The 13,502-nt window shown below is 44.0% G+C and overlaps 1 long non-coding RNA gene across 1 annotated transcript; it reads right to left on the reverse strand.

The window, feature by feature from the left end:
• Positions 1-3,658: 3,658 nt before the first annotated feature.
• Positions 3,659-13,222, reverse strand: LOC102014112. Its single transcript, XR_262807.2, has 4 exons — positions 13,008-13,222; positions 8,033-8,108; positions 7,306-7,401; positions 3,659-3,697 (listed from the first exon to the last, which is right to left on the reverse strand). It is a non-coding gene; the product is annotated as an uncharacterized LOC102014112 (long non-coding RNA).
• Between the last annotated feature and the right edge of the window lie 280 nt (positions 13,223-13,502).

Consider the following 13,502-nt stretch of genomic DNA (forward strand, 5'->3'; position numbering starts at 1 on the left):
AATATCATTTCCATAAACCACCTGACCTGCCAGCACACACCTTTAATGTGAAGGAAATCAGTGGAGGCAAATGTGCTAGCTTCTTCTCTTGCTCTTTCGACGAAATCCCATCTCTTTGTGTCCACTTAAACATATACTGAGGGCATATTCTTCCTGAGGCTAACTGAAGCAATTCCTTTAGGGACAAATACTGTTGATAGTTTAAGAAAGAAAGCAAAAGAGAAGGGGAGAGAAAGTGAAAGTTACATAACACTAAGCAAATCCCTCTTTTCTTATACCAAGTCATGGGTCTTAGGGAAAGAGAGAAAACTGGAGGCTGTGTTTCCGACAAGCTGTTGTTGGTATTGCATTTGTCATCATTTTCATGTTTCAAGCACTTACTCAGGGCCCAGCTGTGTCTGTTAATTGGTCAATGAGTTAAGAGCATTAATAGAACAGCTGGCACTAAAACAGAAGCTGCAATTTGTGTCCTTGAAGTTTACTCTCTAGAGTGAGCAATTTAACCCAGAAAATCATTTGGAAAGAAGGAAACAGAGACTATTAGGTAGCAAACAGTAAAGATCCAAAGATAAAAAGTATTTCAGTAGTGTGCAAGCAAGTAAAACATATGGGAAGGAGTGTTGGGGGAGGCTAGAGCATCATTTTTTGGATTGAGCAATCTGGAGAAAGTTGTATCTTTCTTTTCTTCAGCTTGTTTTGGGCAGGCCTCACCCAGGTGATCTACGAAGATGTGAAGAGCTATTAAATCCAGTGTTTACATGTTGCAAAGGGATTCTGAGACAAGCAGAGAGAAGTCCATGTAGAAAAGTGGTATCACTGGAAGAATCCATCCATTTCTATAAAGCAAGTCCAGTATTTTTCAGTGCAATCCTCGAAACATCCACAACCAAATCCAATCACCTGAGCTGATCAATGCAGGTTCCCAGGATCCAGCCTGGAGACTCTGAACTAGTGGTTAGGATCCAAGCCAGGGAATCTGCATGTCGTCTCAGCCTCCAGTGAGTCTGAGGTTGTGTACATTTGAGAACCACTGCCGGTCTCTTCCCCAGGCAGCCTTATCCTCACTTACCCATGTCTTGCTCTTGTATTTAATCATTAATTTAGATGTACTGACTGAGCCAGTGCCTTGTGCCTAGCTCTGTTCCAAGTATGGAAGATGAAGGAGAGAACAGAAGAGACAAAGTATCTGCCCTTGTGGAGTTCACATCCTGATGGCAGAGGCAAAAAATAAGCAGATAATTATATAACAAATATGCAATCTAAGAGGGATCATTTTGGGAAGGCCAGGCTGGCTGGAGCTCAAGGGGACAGGTTAAACATTGGTGTCTGTCAAAGGTCAAGAAGGTCCCTTCTGATAAGGGGCATTTGGGCAGGAGCTTAGTCCTGCCAAAGCCACCACTGGCTCGTCCATTTAACCAGTCCATCTCTTCATCCAAACCCATCCATTCTCTCATATTTACTGAGGACTTCCCAGGTTCCAAGTGAATTCCTTCAACATTCCCTGTGTGGTCCCATTAGGGAGGCCTAGTTTTCATTCCCTGGCTGTTTCAGCAATTCCACAGTGTTTCACAGCTGCTACTGAGCCCCAGTCTCTCCCATTCTTGCATATTCCACAATCCCTCACCTGTTCTTCCAACTCATGGCTCTGAATCTACAACTTCCCAAACCAACAGGGCACTGCCAGCATGACACTCTATGACTCAGTGTGGCCAAAGTGTTGGGGAGGGCTGGGTGACAGCTGCATGAAGGAATAGTGAGGTCCATGAACAAAGATGAAGTTCATGTTCAGGCAAACTGTAATGGTTCCTGGGGCAAGATCCACGAGTGAGCAGCTTGCACCAAAAAGGTTAAAAATGTGTGTGTGTACTCTGGAGGATAAGGAGGTTGACAACACAGGACACTAAAATGTTTGATCTTCCTTAAACTCTAGTGTGTGTTAGTGATTTGTATTCACTACAGTACTCTGAGGTTAGTAAAATCCCCTTGTTACAGATGGACAATGGAGGCCCAGAAAGTACAAGTAATATATGTCCAAGGCCACATAGCCAGGGATGGGTAGAACTGGGTATAGGACTCAACCCTCTATCTGAGTCCAAAGTTCTTTATTTTCCCTAACCAATGCAAGCAAGAGTTTGTAAAGGCAAAAATTCTGAACAGTGCATTTCAGGTTGACAGAAATCATGACAACTTTGCCTGCTGAAGACTCAGAGGAACTTTGAGTACACAGCCTTTCAATTCTAGGTAGGTCAAATGTGTCAAACGGTAGGTTGAGTTTATAACAATCACATCGTGACCTGACCACCCTCCTACTCCACCACTGAAGCAATGAGATAGAATCTGGCAGGGCTGATAAATTACCACTTTAGACAAGTACAAGCAAGGGAAAAATACAGACAAAAAGACAGCAAAAAAGAACCTTGCACAAAAAAAATTATAGAAAGAAAACTGGACTGAATCCTGGTGCACCTAATTCAGGCTTCTGCAAACTCCCAAGTGCATGCAAATCAAATTAATTAATGAGAAATGCACAGCACATGTAGCTCCATGGAGCTGTCCTAAATTCATCTGCTGGGTCTGAGCTTATAACATTGATTCAGGTGACTCACCTTGCTCCCTCTAGGAATGGGACCAGTGACAAGGTAACCTACACTGTCTGGTCTCAGACTTGCTTCTTTCTCCCTGGGATTCAAGAAATTCTGGCTACCTGCAGTGTACAAAGGCAGCTGGCCAGGCAAGGATGCTGAATCCAGGTCCCAGGGTTCCTCCCTGGGGACTCCAAATGCTTCTCAGATTGCAGCTGCAGAAAGAGGGAGGAAAACAAGGGAATGGGGTGGTGTGCTGCAGAAGCAGTGGTTTGGACACTGACTGGGTGAGTCATCTCCAGGCAGCATTTTACAGGAGTGGCAGGTCCCAGTAATAGCAGATCAGGGACATCTCTCGAGAGATAGCCGACCAATCGAAGGTGCCTCTTGCTGTATCTTGGCTGTTCTGTCTTGGCATTTGAATAGTTTATCTCCAATACCAGATGGCAAAATTTTCCCTTGCTTTGGCCCCTGAGCTTCCTGAAACCAGGAAGTTGCTCTGCACTGAAGTTGGAGGAATCGGATTATATTTTGTTGCTAGCAGACATCGCAGCTGAGTCTTAGCCCTACAGCTCCAATCTAGGGTATGACGTATTTGTCCTGTGTCTTGGGTGGTAAGCTGATATCTTCCTCTTGGATCTTAAATGGCTACTGCCTGGCCATCTTGATCTCAATGCCCAGGAGGCTGACTATGTGAACACCACCAATGGGCTCCTCTTCTTTGGTTTCCAGATGGAGACAGCCCATGGGAACCTGGGTAGGAGATAAGAAAACAACAGTCAGAGGTTCCTCCCACTTCCCCCAGCTTTCTCTAAGCCTTTTCTCTTTCTCTCTGTCTCTGTCTGTCTCTATCTGTCTCTGTCTGTCTCTGTCTCTGTCTCTGTCTCTCTCTCTCTCCAAGTTCTGGTTGCCATTCCTCCCCCTGTGGTCATTCAGTTACCCCCTTGGGGTAACTATTACTTTCTCCATGACTAGCTGTGGGGCACTGTGCCATCCTGATGTGTCCTTCAGTCTTGCCTTTGAGTGGTATATGTCTGTAATCCAAGCACTCTGGAGGGGCTGAAGGAGGAGGACTGCAAGTTCAAATTCCACTTGGGCAACTTGGCAAGACCGCTCTGAAAAAAAAAAAAATTTAAAAAGCTGGGGATACAGCTCAGTGGTAGAATGCCCCTGAGTTCAGTCTCCAGTATAACACACACACACACACACACAAATCTGCCCGTGTTTGCCACCTTTCCATTGCTGGGGAGAAGCACCTAACATGCATAACTTAAAGAAGGAAGCATTTACTTTGGCTTACAGCTTCAGAGGTCCGTGGTCGCCTGGATCCAAGGCAGAAACATCATCGTGGTGAAAGGGTATGTCGGAGGAAAGCTGCTCAGCTCATGGCAGCCAGGAAGCAGGGGGCCAGGGAAAATTCCAAGAAAAGACACACCCTTTAAAGACTCACTTCCAGGGACCTTCTTCCTTCAAGAGCGCCCCCCTCCTCGTAACAGCACCTTCACTAGTGAACTTAGTGGATTAATCCTTTGATGACATTAGTACCCTTATAGTCCAGCCACCTCTCTAGGCCTCACCTCTAAACACTGCCGTATTGGGGATCAAATCCTTAACACATGAGCCCTGAGGGAGTCTTCATATTCAAACCATAACATTGCCTAATTCCTTTACTCAACCTTATTGAAAAGACTCAATGGGAGCTGCCATTGCCTCACTTCTATGTGTCTGAGTCACGCTACTAGCATCGGTAAAAGCACACAATACAGCACCCACCTCCTCTCTTTTCTGCTGCCCTTGCTGCCACCCTAACCTGCGTGGGATGCCAAGAGCCGAGTCTGAGAAGGACCATGTGGAGGAACTGAGTGGAATCCATGCCCCAGCACTCAGGATAAAGTCCAAGTTTCCACAATCGTCGCCCTCCATGCTCCCTCGCATCTGCCCCGCCACAGCGCCTTGCTGTTCTTCCCCAAACACTGCAGGCTGGTTCTCACTTTCAAGCCTTTGCGTTCCTTCACTCTGCCTGCTACCAGGGCCTGGGTGGGGATTCACACAGGCTGTCAAGTTTAATCCTCACTCCTGTAAACTCCTGAGGCTGACATTCATTTTAAAAAATATTTGGCATCCTTGTGCTCTGGGAGCTACAAACTCAAGTGTCTATGGAACATGACAGGTATCATAAACAGGGGAAGGGGCCAAGCTCATAAAAATCACGCAGCCCTTGCTCTGGCTTTCGTTTCCTCACTTCTGACAGAGGCATGGAAGCAGGGAAGGGTTTCCTTGCTGTGAATGCTCACATGCTCACACAGAGCGGAGACAGTGAGGGCGGCAGGTGACAGTCGCCACTGGTACTTGGAGGCAATGGGCACTGAGTGGCTATACAGCAAACCACACACCAGCCAATTTATTATTGCACAGAAATCGGGCCCATTGTGAACAGATTTTGCCATTTTTCAAGATGAGCTGGAAATTTTTATTTTTTATGTAGTGTTCCCTAATTTTTAAATGTGGATTTAAAAAAAAAGAAAAACCTATCCAGATCACACTAAACATATCTCTGTGCTGCGTGTAACCCGGAGGCTGCCTGTATTCAATGGCTGCTATTTAGTCAGTGGGTTTAGCATGCTATACACTCAATAATTATGTGTTGAATCAGTGAATGGAAAAATGATTAGCCTTCCCAATAGGCTTCTTGGAGTTTAGAAGGAGCTGATATGTTGAATTTCTCTCTGTTGGGAACAGAGAAAACATGCTATCAGAACAGGAGGAAATTTGTCCATGCCAGTTGGGAAACACTAAGGTGCACGTCTGCTCCCAGGCTCAGATGCAGCATGTCTGAAATGTCGAAAATTAAATTTCTGTGTCACTTGATCTAAGGCTGGTGTAGGTCTTTCTGAATTGATAAAGTTATGCCTGTTTTTACAGCCAGCAACTATCCTGATGGCCAACATTATGGTGTACTGGTTGTTAAATAATTCTAATGTCACCCTCAGTGGAGTGCAAAAACGTTAGTCTATAACTGGTCATAGCCTATTACCACCAAGGAAGGTTCATGGATGTAGGAAATGAAGCATGTCGTCAAAGATCTAGTTTATTTAGGTGCGGAATTCAATTCCAAGTTTTGTATGGGGCTGACTCTCTCAAAATTTTATTGGAACCTGGCCTCATTTCTCATCTCTGTTTTTCCATCTGGGATATGCGGAGGCGCTCGTATCTACTTCCTATGCCAAATGTTATTAGTTTTCTGTTGTTATAACAAAATACCTGAAGTTAGAGGCCTTGTAAGGAAGAAAGGTTTACTTAGCGCATGATTTTGGAAGCTGAAAATCTACATTTTAACAGTCTATCAGTTTGGTTTCTGGGGAGGGTCCTATTTCTTGCTCTGTCATAATATGGCATTATGTCGAGGGCATGTGCAAGAGGGAGGGATCACATGGCAAGACAAAAAGCAGAGAGATACTAGGGCCAGCCCTGCTCTTTTTCTTTTCAGGGGAGGTGTGGTTTTTTTGAGATCGGGTCTCACTATGCAGTCCAGGCTGCTCTTGAATTCACTATGGAGCCCAGGCTGGCCTTGAACTTGTGACAATCCTCCTGCCTTAGCTTCCCAAGTGCTGGGATTCCAGGTGCCTGCCACTATGCCTGGCCCAGCCTTTCTCTTTTTACAATACCTTGCTCTCATAGGAATTAACAAGGATCCTTTGACAACGACATTAATCCTTCCTGAGGTCTGCACTCCAGCAATTTAATCACCTCGCACTAGGCTTCACCTCTCAAAGCTCCCACAACCTTGGAACATTATCACACCTAGGTCCAAGCTGCAAGCACAGAGTACTGAATCGTAGCCTTCCCAGTGCCTTCTGAGAGCGTGGGATGACTGGAGTGATCTGGATGATGGTAATGGGGTGAAGCAAGAGCAGGGTGACTCAGTGACAGGAGGCAGAAGCTCCAGTCAGCTTTGGGAAGAGGTCTAATTGATCTACTTATTCTAGTGTCTTTTTCTTTCCCTGGCTTCACGAGCAATAGGCTACTGTCTGCGTCCACCTACCCGCACTCCAAGCAGGAAGCTCACTATCTGTTCAAACCCCAAATAGGTGTTAGTAGCACTTTATTGGATCAGCTCAAGGTGACTTAGATTTGTGCTTGGAACACACTCATCACTTTGTAACACCTGCATGTAACCCTGTTTTCTGGATGGATAGAATTACTCATGCATCTATGCCAACCAGCCACATCGTATCATCCAGCATGATAAACCCATTTGGAGTGGGGTATGCAAACTTATCTCTAGAATTTCCAACTCCAGTTTATCTCATTATTTCCTAAAGCAAAGCTTCCTAGATTTTATTCGGAGTAACCTAGGATAGTGGCTTGTTAACTTATTTTACTCTTAGGATCTTTTAGCTTCCACATGCAGGACAATGTGTAAACCAGAAAAGGGACAAGGTGCTCAGAGAAAAACAACTGGGAAACATGAACCTGCATCTGTCCCCCCACTTTCTCTGTCTCCTGCTCTCACTGTCTCATGGGACCTCAAAGTTGAAACACGCTTGAAATGCTTGCTCTCACGTACCTCCAAATAACCCGAGTTGTATTGGACATGCATAACACAAGCTTTCAAAAACAAAGTTAATTTTACCTAGTCAAAATACCAGGTTATAATTTACAACGGTATAATATTTCAACCATGCAGAGAGAAAATAGAAGACATTTACGTATGTAAACTTACCAGTCACCTTTACCAAATCTTTACATTCTGTTTTATTGCTTTGGTTTTACTTTTTTGCGCCCATCATCTCCGTAGCTACTTTTCTGTCATTACTTCCTAAAAGCAGTATATACATACAATATGTAAATAAATGTGTGCACCATATTCTAATAAAATTTTATTAACAAAACATGTGGCAAGCCAGATTTGTTTTCTAAGCTAAAGTTTTCCAATCCCTGATTTAGGCTGTTGCAGTGAGAGGCGATACTAGCATGACTTAGCAGCTTTAGTATTGTTAAAGGAATAAAATACCACAAATATTATTGAAGTTCCCCTTGTCCTTCTCAAGTCCTGTTTCCTCTCTGCCTTCCTTTTTCTTCAGAAAGAACTACTGCCCTGAATTTGTATTAAGCAACCCCATGCAAATGTTTTTCTATTAATATATATACTAATGCATACTTTTTCCCCTGGGAAGAAAATTCATATGTATAAAATGCTACACATTCTACTCTGTAATTTGCTTTTCTGATGGAACACTATGCTTCAGAGCTTTAGCTGTGTTCAGGCATTTAGTTTTAGCTTGTGTATTTTAACTACTATATCATCTTTTTAATGTGAATTTATATGTGCATATTCCTCTGGATGAACTTTCATTGCCCCCAATTTTCCACAAAATATTGCAGTGAACATTCTTGAACATAGTATCTTACTCTGAGAACTTCTCCAGGGCAAAGGCTTTCAAACTTACCTGACTACCACCACGATCAGAAATGTACCTTAATTATCGCACGGGGACCTAGTGCGATATGCACACATGCTCACACCTGCACAAAGACAAAGTGGAACAAAAGTTCTGCAAAATAATACTTTTACTACACTTTTAGGAGACCTCATAATTTTATCTGAATTCTCCTCATCAAATTGACATAGTTCCACTCCTAGTTTGTTGAGAGTTCTTAATGATGAAAGGGTGTTGAATTTTGTCAAATTCTTTTTCTGTACATTTAAGATGATCACAGGGTATTTAAGTAATTGTATCAATAAGGTGAGCTGCAAGATTAATTTCCAACGTTGAACCAGCCTTGTACTCATGGGTTACCCAGCTTGGCAATATGACATTGAATTGAACACAAACTACAAGCCTGAGGGTATATTTCTTTACAAGACTGTGCCCACTTGAAACACCAGCTTCGAGTATGGGAGCCCCCAGGCCAACCTTCGTTCTTACAAGCTGGATGTAAATTTGGGGGTTCCAAGAGACTCCCTCAGGTCTGATCATTCAGTAAAATGACTCACCAAATTCAAAAAAAGCATTACACTTAAAATTATAGTCTTTTCATATCAAAGGACACAAATCACCACCAGCGAAGAGCCTCAGCACAAGGTCTGGGAAGGTCCTGAACATGAGGCTTCCCCCAAGCCTCAGGATATAGAATTTTTACTGAGGCGTCATTATGCAGCTATGATTGAATCATTGCATGTGGCTGACCTCATATTCTAGCCCCATCCTTTCCCTGGAGATATACAGCTGGTCTCGTTGAGCTCAAATCCCAACTCTCTAATCACATAGTTGGTCTTTCTGGTGCAGCCAACCCCCATCTGGAATCATCCCATTAGGATAAATTAACCAGGAGCCCCTTGAGTTATCTCATTAGCACTAACTCTCGGGTGGGGCCTGAGGGGCCCATCTCAAATAATGAAGACACTCTTGGGGCTGAGGATGTAGCTCAGTGGTAGAGCACTTGCCTAGCATGAGTGATGCCCTGAATTCTATCCACTGTACCACAAGAAGAAAAAATAATAATAGTAAAGATAAAGATACTGTCACCATTCAGGAAACTCCAAGGGTTTAAAGGTCACCTCCCAGGAACTGGGCCAGAAACAAGCCAAATTCTTCCTTATACAGATGTGTTATTCTTTCTAATGCTGCTGGATTTGATTTGATAATTTTTTGTTAAGGATTTTGTGTCTATGCTCCTGAGGAATACTGATATGTAGTGTGATAAATTTTCACAGATAATTTTAATCAAAAAATTTTATTTTTGGTACTGGGAATTGAACTCAGGACCTAGCACTTGCCAGGCAGGCACTGTGTCGCTGAGCTATATCCCCAGCTTTAATCAAATTTTAAAAGATCCTTATATTCCCAGTTTGTAGGCTTTTTAATCACAAATGGATGTTTGACTTGTCAGATGCTTTCTCTATTAGGATGATAGAGTAGTCATACCCCTTTAATTTGTTAATATGATGTAGTCTGTTAAGAAATCTAGTGTTGACCAATCCTTTGCTTAGAAAATAATTTTTAATGTTATTTAAATTTTTATTTAAAAAATCCATTTTAATATCACAAATAACAGGAATACCCCTTTCACAAAGGTGAACTCAGAAGCAAAATAAACTAGATTCAGAAAGCAAAATATCACATTTTCTCTTCTATGAGAAACCTGAAATATAAATAAATAAATAAATAAATAAATAAATAAACAGATAAATAAATAAATGACAGCTGATAGGAAACTAGAAGGGATACACTTGGACTGGGGCAGGAGATCAGGGATGGGGAGGAGAAGGAGAGGTGGGTAAAGGGATTGAAAATGATCAAAGTATGTTACATGAGTGTAGCAATTCCCCAAAAGAAACGTCATTATCCTCTACTACAAACATGCACTAGAGAAGGACGAAAGCAAGAAAGAAAAAGAAAGGAGAAAAGATTTAACTGGAAATCTACAGCACTGTAAAAACTGTTAACTGAAGATATATTCAATAAATAGATTTGTCACCTCCTTTGTCTTACTTTCTTGTCACTAAGGCACAATACCCAACACCCACAACTCTAAGGAGGAAAGGTTTATTTTGGTTCCCAGTTTGTAGATATTTCAGTCCATAGTCAGCTAGCTCCAAGGCAGGACAGCTTGGTAGCGGAGCAAGGTAGAGGAGAAACAGCTCATGGCGTGTGGTGGGGGGAAGCAGGAAGAGATTAAGGGATGTGGGAGGGAGACACACTCTTCTGGGCCACATCCCCAGTGATCCACCTCCTCCAGTCAAGCTCTACCTCCCAAGATCACATTTAGCTATAAACACATTAGTAGAATAATCCACTGATGAGGATCACACCCCTGTGATCCAATCACCTCCCAATCCCCACCTATGACCACAAGAGGCTTTCGGGGAGCATCCAGATATAAACCATAACATACTTTTTCAACTGATCAAAATGTTTTTAGATCATGAAACTATTTTCAAAAATATGATTATAAGTAGCTGTATAACAGGTTATCCCGTGGGTATTTATATTTAACCAGTCCCTTATGGTAACTTATTTTGATTGCTGCCAATTCTGCATGACAAATTAAACACAGAAGGGGCTGGGGATTTAGCTCAGCGGCAAAAGCGCCTGACTGGCAAGCGCAAGGTCGTGAGTTCGGTTCCCGGTACCGGAGAAAAAAAAAAAAAAACAAAAAACAAAACAAACAAACAAAAAAAACAAAACAAATTAAACACAGAAGGGGAAAGAAAGTAAAATTATTCTGTCCATTTGCAAATGCATAGCATGCTCCTGGAAAGAAGAATAAGAAATTTGTTATAAATTTCTGGCTGTCTTAAGAACAGAGGAAATAATAAATAAATAAATATTCATTTATTTTTAAAATTCAAGAGTAATTTTTAAAAAGAACAGGGAACTAAGTGGTCAAAGGACAAGGGGAGTGGATAATCCTAGTACCTTCTTGCGCATTCTGGGGGCATTTAAATGCTTTTAAAAATATCCAATGCAAACACTACAGAAAATGCAGGAGGTCCCCTTGTCCACAATTCCCAATTCTTTTTCATTCTAGGCCTTTCCAGAAGTTAGAACTCTATGGATTTGAAGTACTTCTTCTGTGTAGTATATTTTGCATTTGTAAACATGTAGCATTTTGAGCTTAAACCAAAGAACATAGTAGTGTATTCCCTCATGCTTTCCCACCCTGTTGTCAAATAAATGAAGGTGCATACTTGTGTATGTGTGTGTGTGTGTGTGTGTGTGTGTGTGTGTGTGTCCTAGGCAGGTGAGACCACAAGTATACGTGTAAGTCTGCTTTTTTCACTTTGTAATTTAGAGCTACCCCTCATCCTTTCTTTTCTTGTTGTTTTTAGATGGGGTCTCATTCTGTCGCTCTGACAGGCTTTAAACTCACTGTCCTCCTGCCTCAGCCTCCTGTACTCTGAGATTACAGGCGTGGACCACAAAGCCCGGCTTCTCTACGTCCTTTTAACAGCATCACAGCTTTCTATCACATGAAAACACAACACTTCCTCTATCTGCCTTAGAACCTCTCTATGTTGACACAATGAAAGCAATGAAACTGTTGCTTCTTAAATGTGTACACGTCTTTACTGCTTTAACAAAGAATACCAAATTGCTATGCATAGTAACCATACCAGTTCATTGAATGCACCAATGGAGCCTTTTCTCCCGCCTACACACACCCTTCCTGCTTGCTGCCACCTTGATGGAGCAAGGCATACTCTTGCTGTGGGCCCCAGAGAGAGTGTGCCAGCGCTGGGAACTGGGTGGCCCCGTGTGTCTGAGATGGAGTAATGATAGGCTGTGAAGTGTCACAGTGGGCTGGAACGACTGCCCCAGGCAAGACAGAGAGGGTGGGAGCTGCAGGTGGCAGCCACGCTGAAGGCAGGCAATTTAGATGCACTTGGTCCTCCTCTCCGCTTCTCCATTAGTACAGTGACATGCTGGAAGACCTGGTTACCCTTTTCTGGCAGAACTCACCTTCTAAGGTCACGGAGCTTGACAATGGCCCTGAGTCATTTTCATTTTCAAGACTCCCAGCAAATTAAAAAAAGTGAAATGGCCAGCAGGGTTAGCAAAACGGTGTGTATAATATTGCCTCTGAACAAATACATAGTCCTAACAAATACAGAGCAAGGTTAATTGCACTGGTCAAAGATAATGACAGGATTTGCAAACAGTATTAATTCATAATGTATTACAGATGGTACGGTCCAGGAATGGAGCACACATTTACAACCATCTGAAAAATAGCTTTCTTTGTCTAGTCTGCCATGGTGGTGCTGTAACCGAATGAATAACTTTGAGTAACTTTCCAAACATGAAGCAGGACAAATGTCTCCCTACCTTCTCTAACCTACCAAAGCTCATCAACTGCGGGCAGACGGCAGAGAAAGAGGTCCCGTTTAAGCCTTTCTAAGTCCTGTGCCTGTGCTGATGACCCGCATTTTGAGCAAAACTGGGTGCATTTTATGGTTGCCCAATGTATGCGTTTTATTTTAGTAAAACAAAAGAGAAAAACTGTTGTTCTGCCTGTGGAACTGTGAAAGGGGAGGGGTGACAGAGATGATGTGAATTCAAGGCAGGAGAGGGTGGGCTCTATGACATCTGGAGGTGGGTTCCCGGCCTCCATCATAGAGAGAGGTTCTTAGACCAAGCACGGGGTGGATTCGGGCAGCAGGTTGAAAGGTGGATCCTGAATCCAAATGAGGAGGATTCTAGGCCACAACAAATACGAATTCTGGAACATGAAAGCAGTAGGTTCTAGGACAGCGACAGATGGGTGGTGGGCAGGCCATCCCACTCCATGCCCCGAGAACCCACCCACGCACTGTTCCCTTGGAGTCCGTAACACATCCCGGAGCCACTCAGCTCCTGTCTCCCACAGACCTCCTCGGGGCCCCATCCCACCGCCTCAGGTCCCCGGTTTGACACACACATTCTGCCCCGCGTTTTTCCTTCCTGCCACTCTGCGCGGCCCCAGCGGGTGACCAGACCCAGACTTGCGATAACGGGCGAAGCGCGTGTCCTCGCCCTGGGACTCCCAGCGGACAGGGGCCACGCTCGCTCGGGGCTCAGCCCGAGGCCAGGCACGCGGGTCACAAGAGCGAATGACTTCCCCGTGAGCCAGAGAACCCTGTTTGATTTGCGACTTCATTCCAAGTGCCTTAGAAGTGTAAGTTGGTTGGATCAAGCAATAAAGCAAAGAGGAAACTGAAAGAGCAAGAAGGAGGAAGTGCAGGAGTGGAGAGGGACCGGGAGGGAGAGCCTCGGGGGCGAAAGCAGCCGCGCGCGGGACCCGAGGGTGAGCGGCCGGGTGCCGTCTGCCGCCTGCGTATCCCGGGCCTGCACGGGGCCGTGCGCGCAAACCCGGAGACCCCCGCGGACGCATGCAGCCAGACCTTCCCTGCGCCCGGCGCAGGTGCGGGCTGGG

This window comes from Chinchilla lanigera, unplaced genomic scaffold, assembly GCF_000276665.1.
Source record: "Chinchilla lanigera isolate Chin_1 unplaced genomic scaffold, ChiLan1.0 scaffold00054, whole genome shotgun sequence".
In the NCBI taxonomy this organism is placed as follows: domain Eukaryota; kingdom Metazoa; phylum Chordata; class Mammalia; order Rodentia; family Chinchillidae; genus Chinchilla; species Chinchilla lanigera.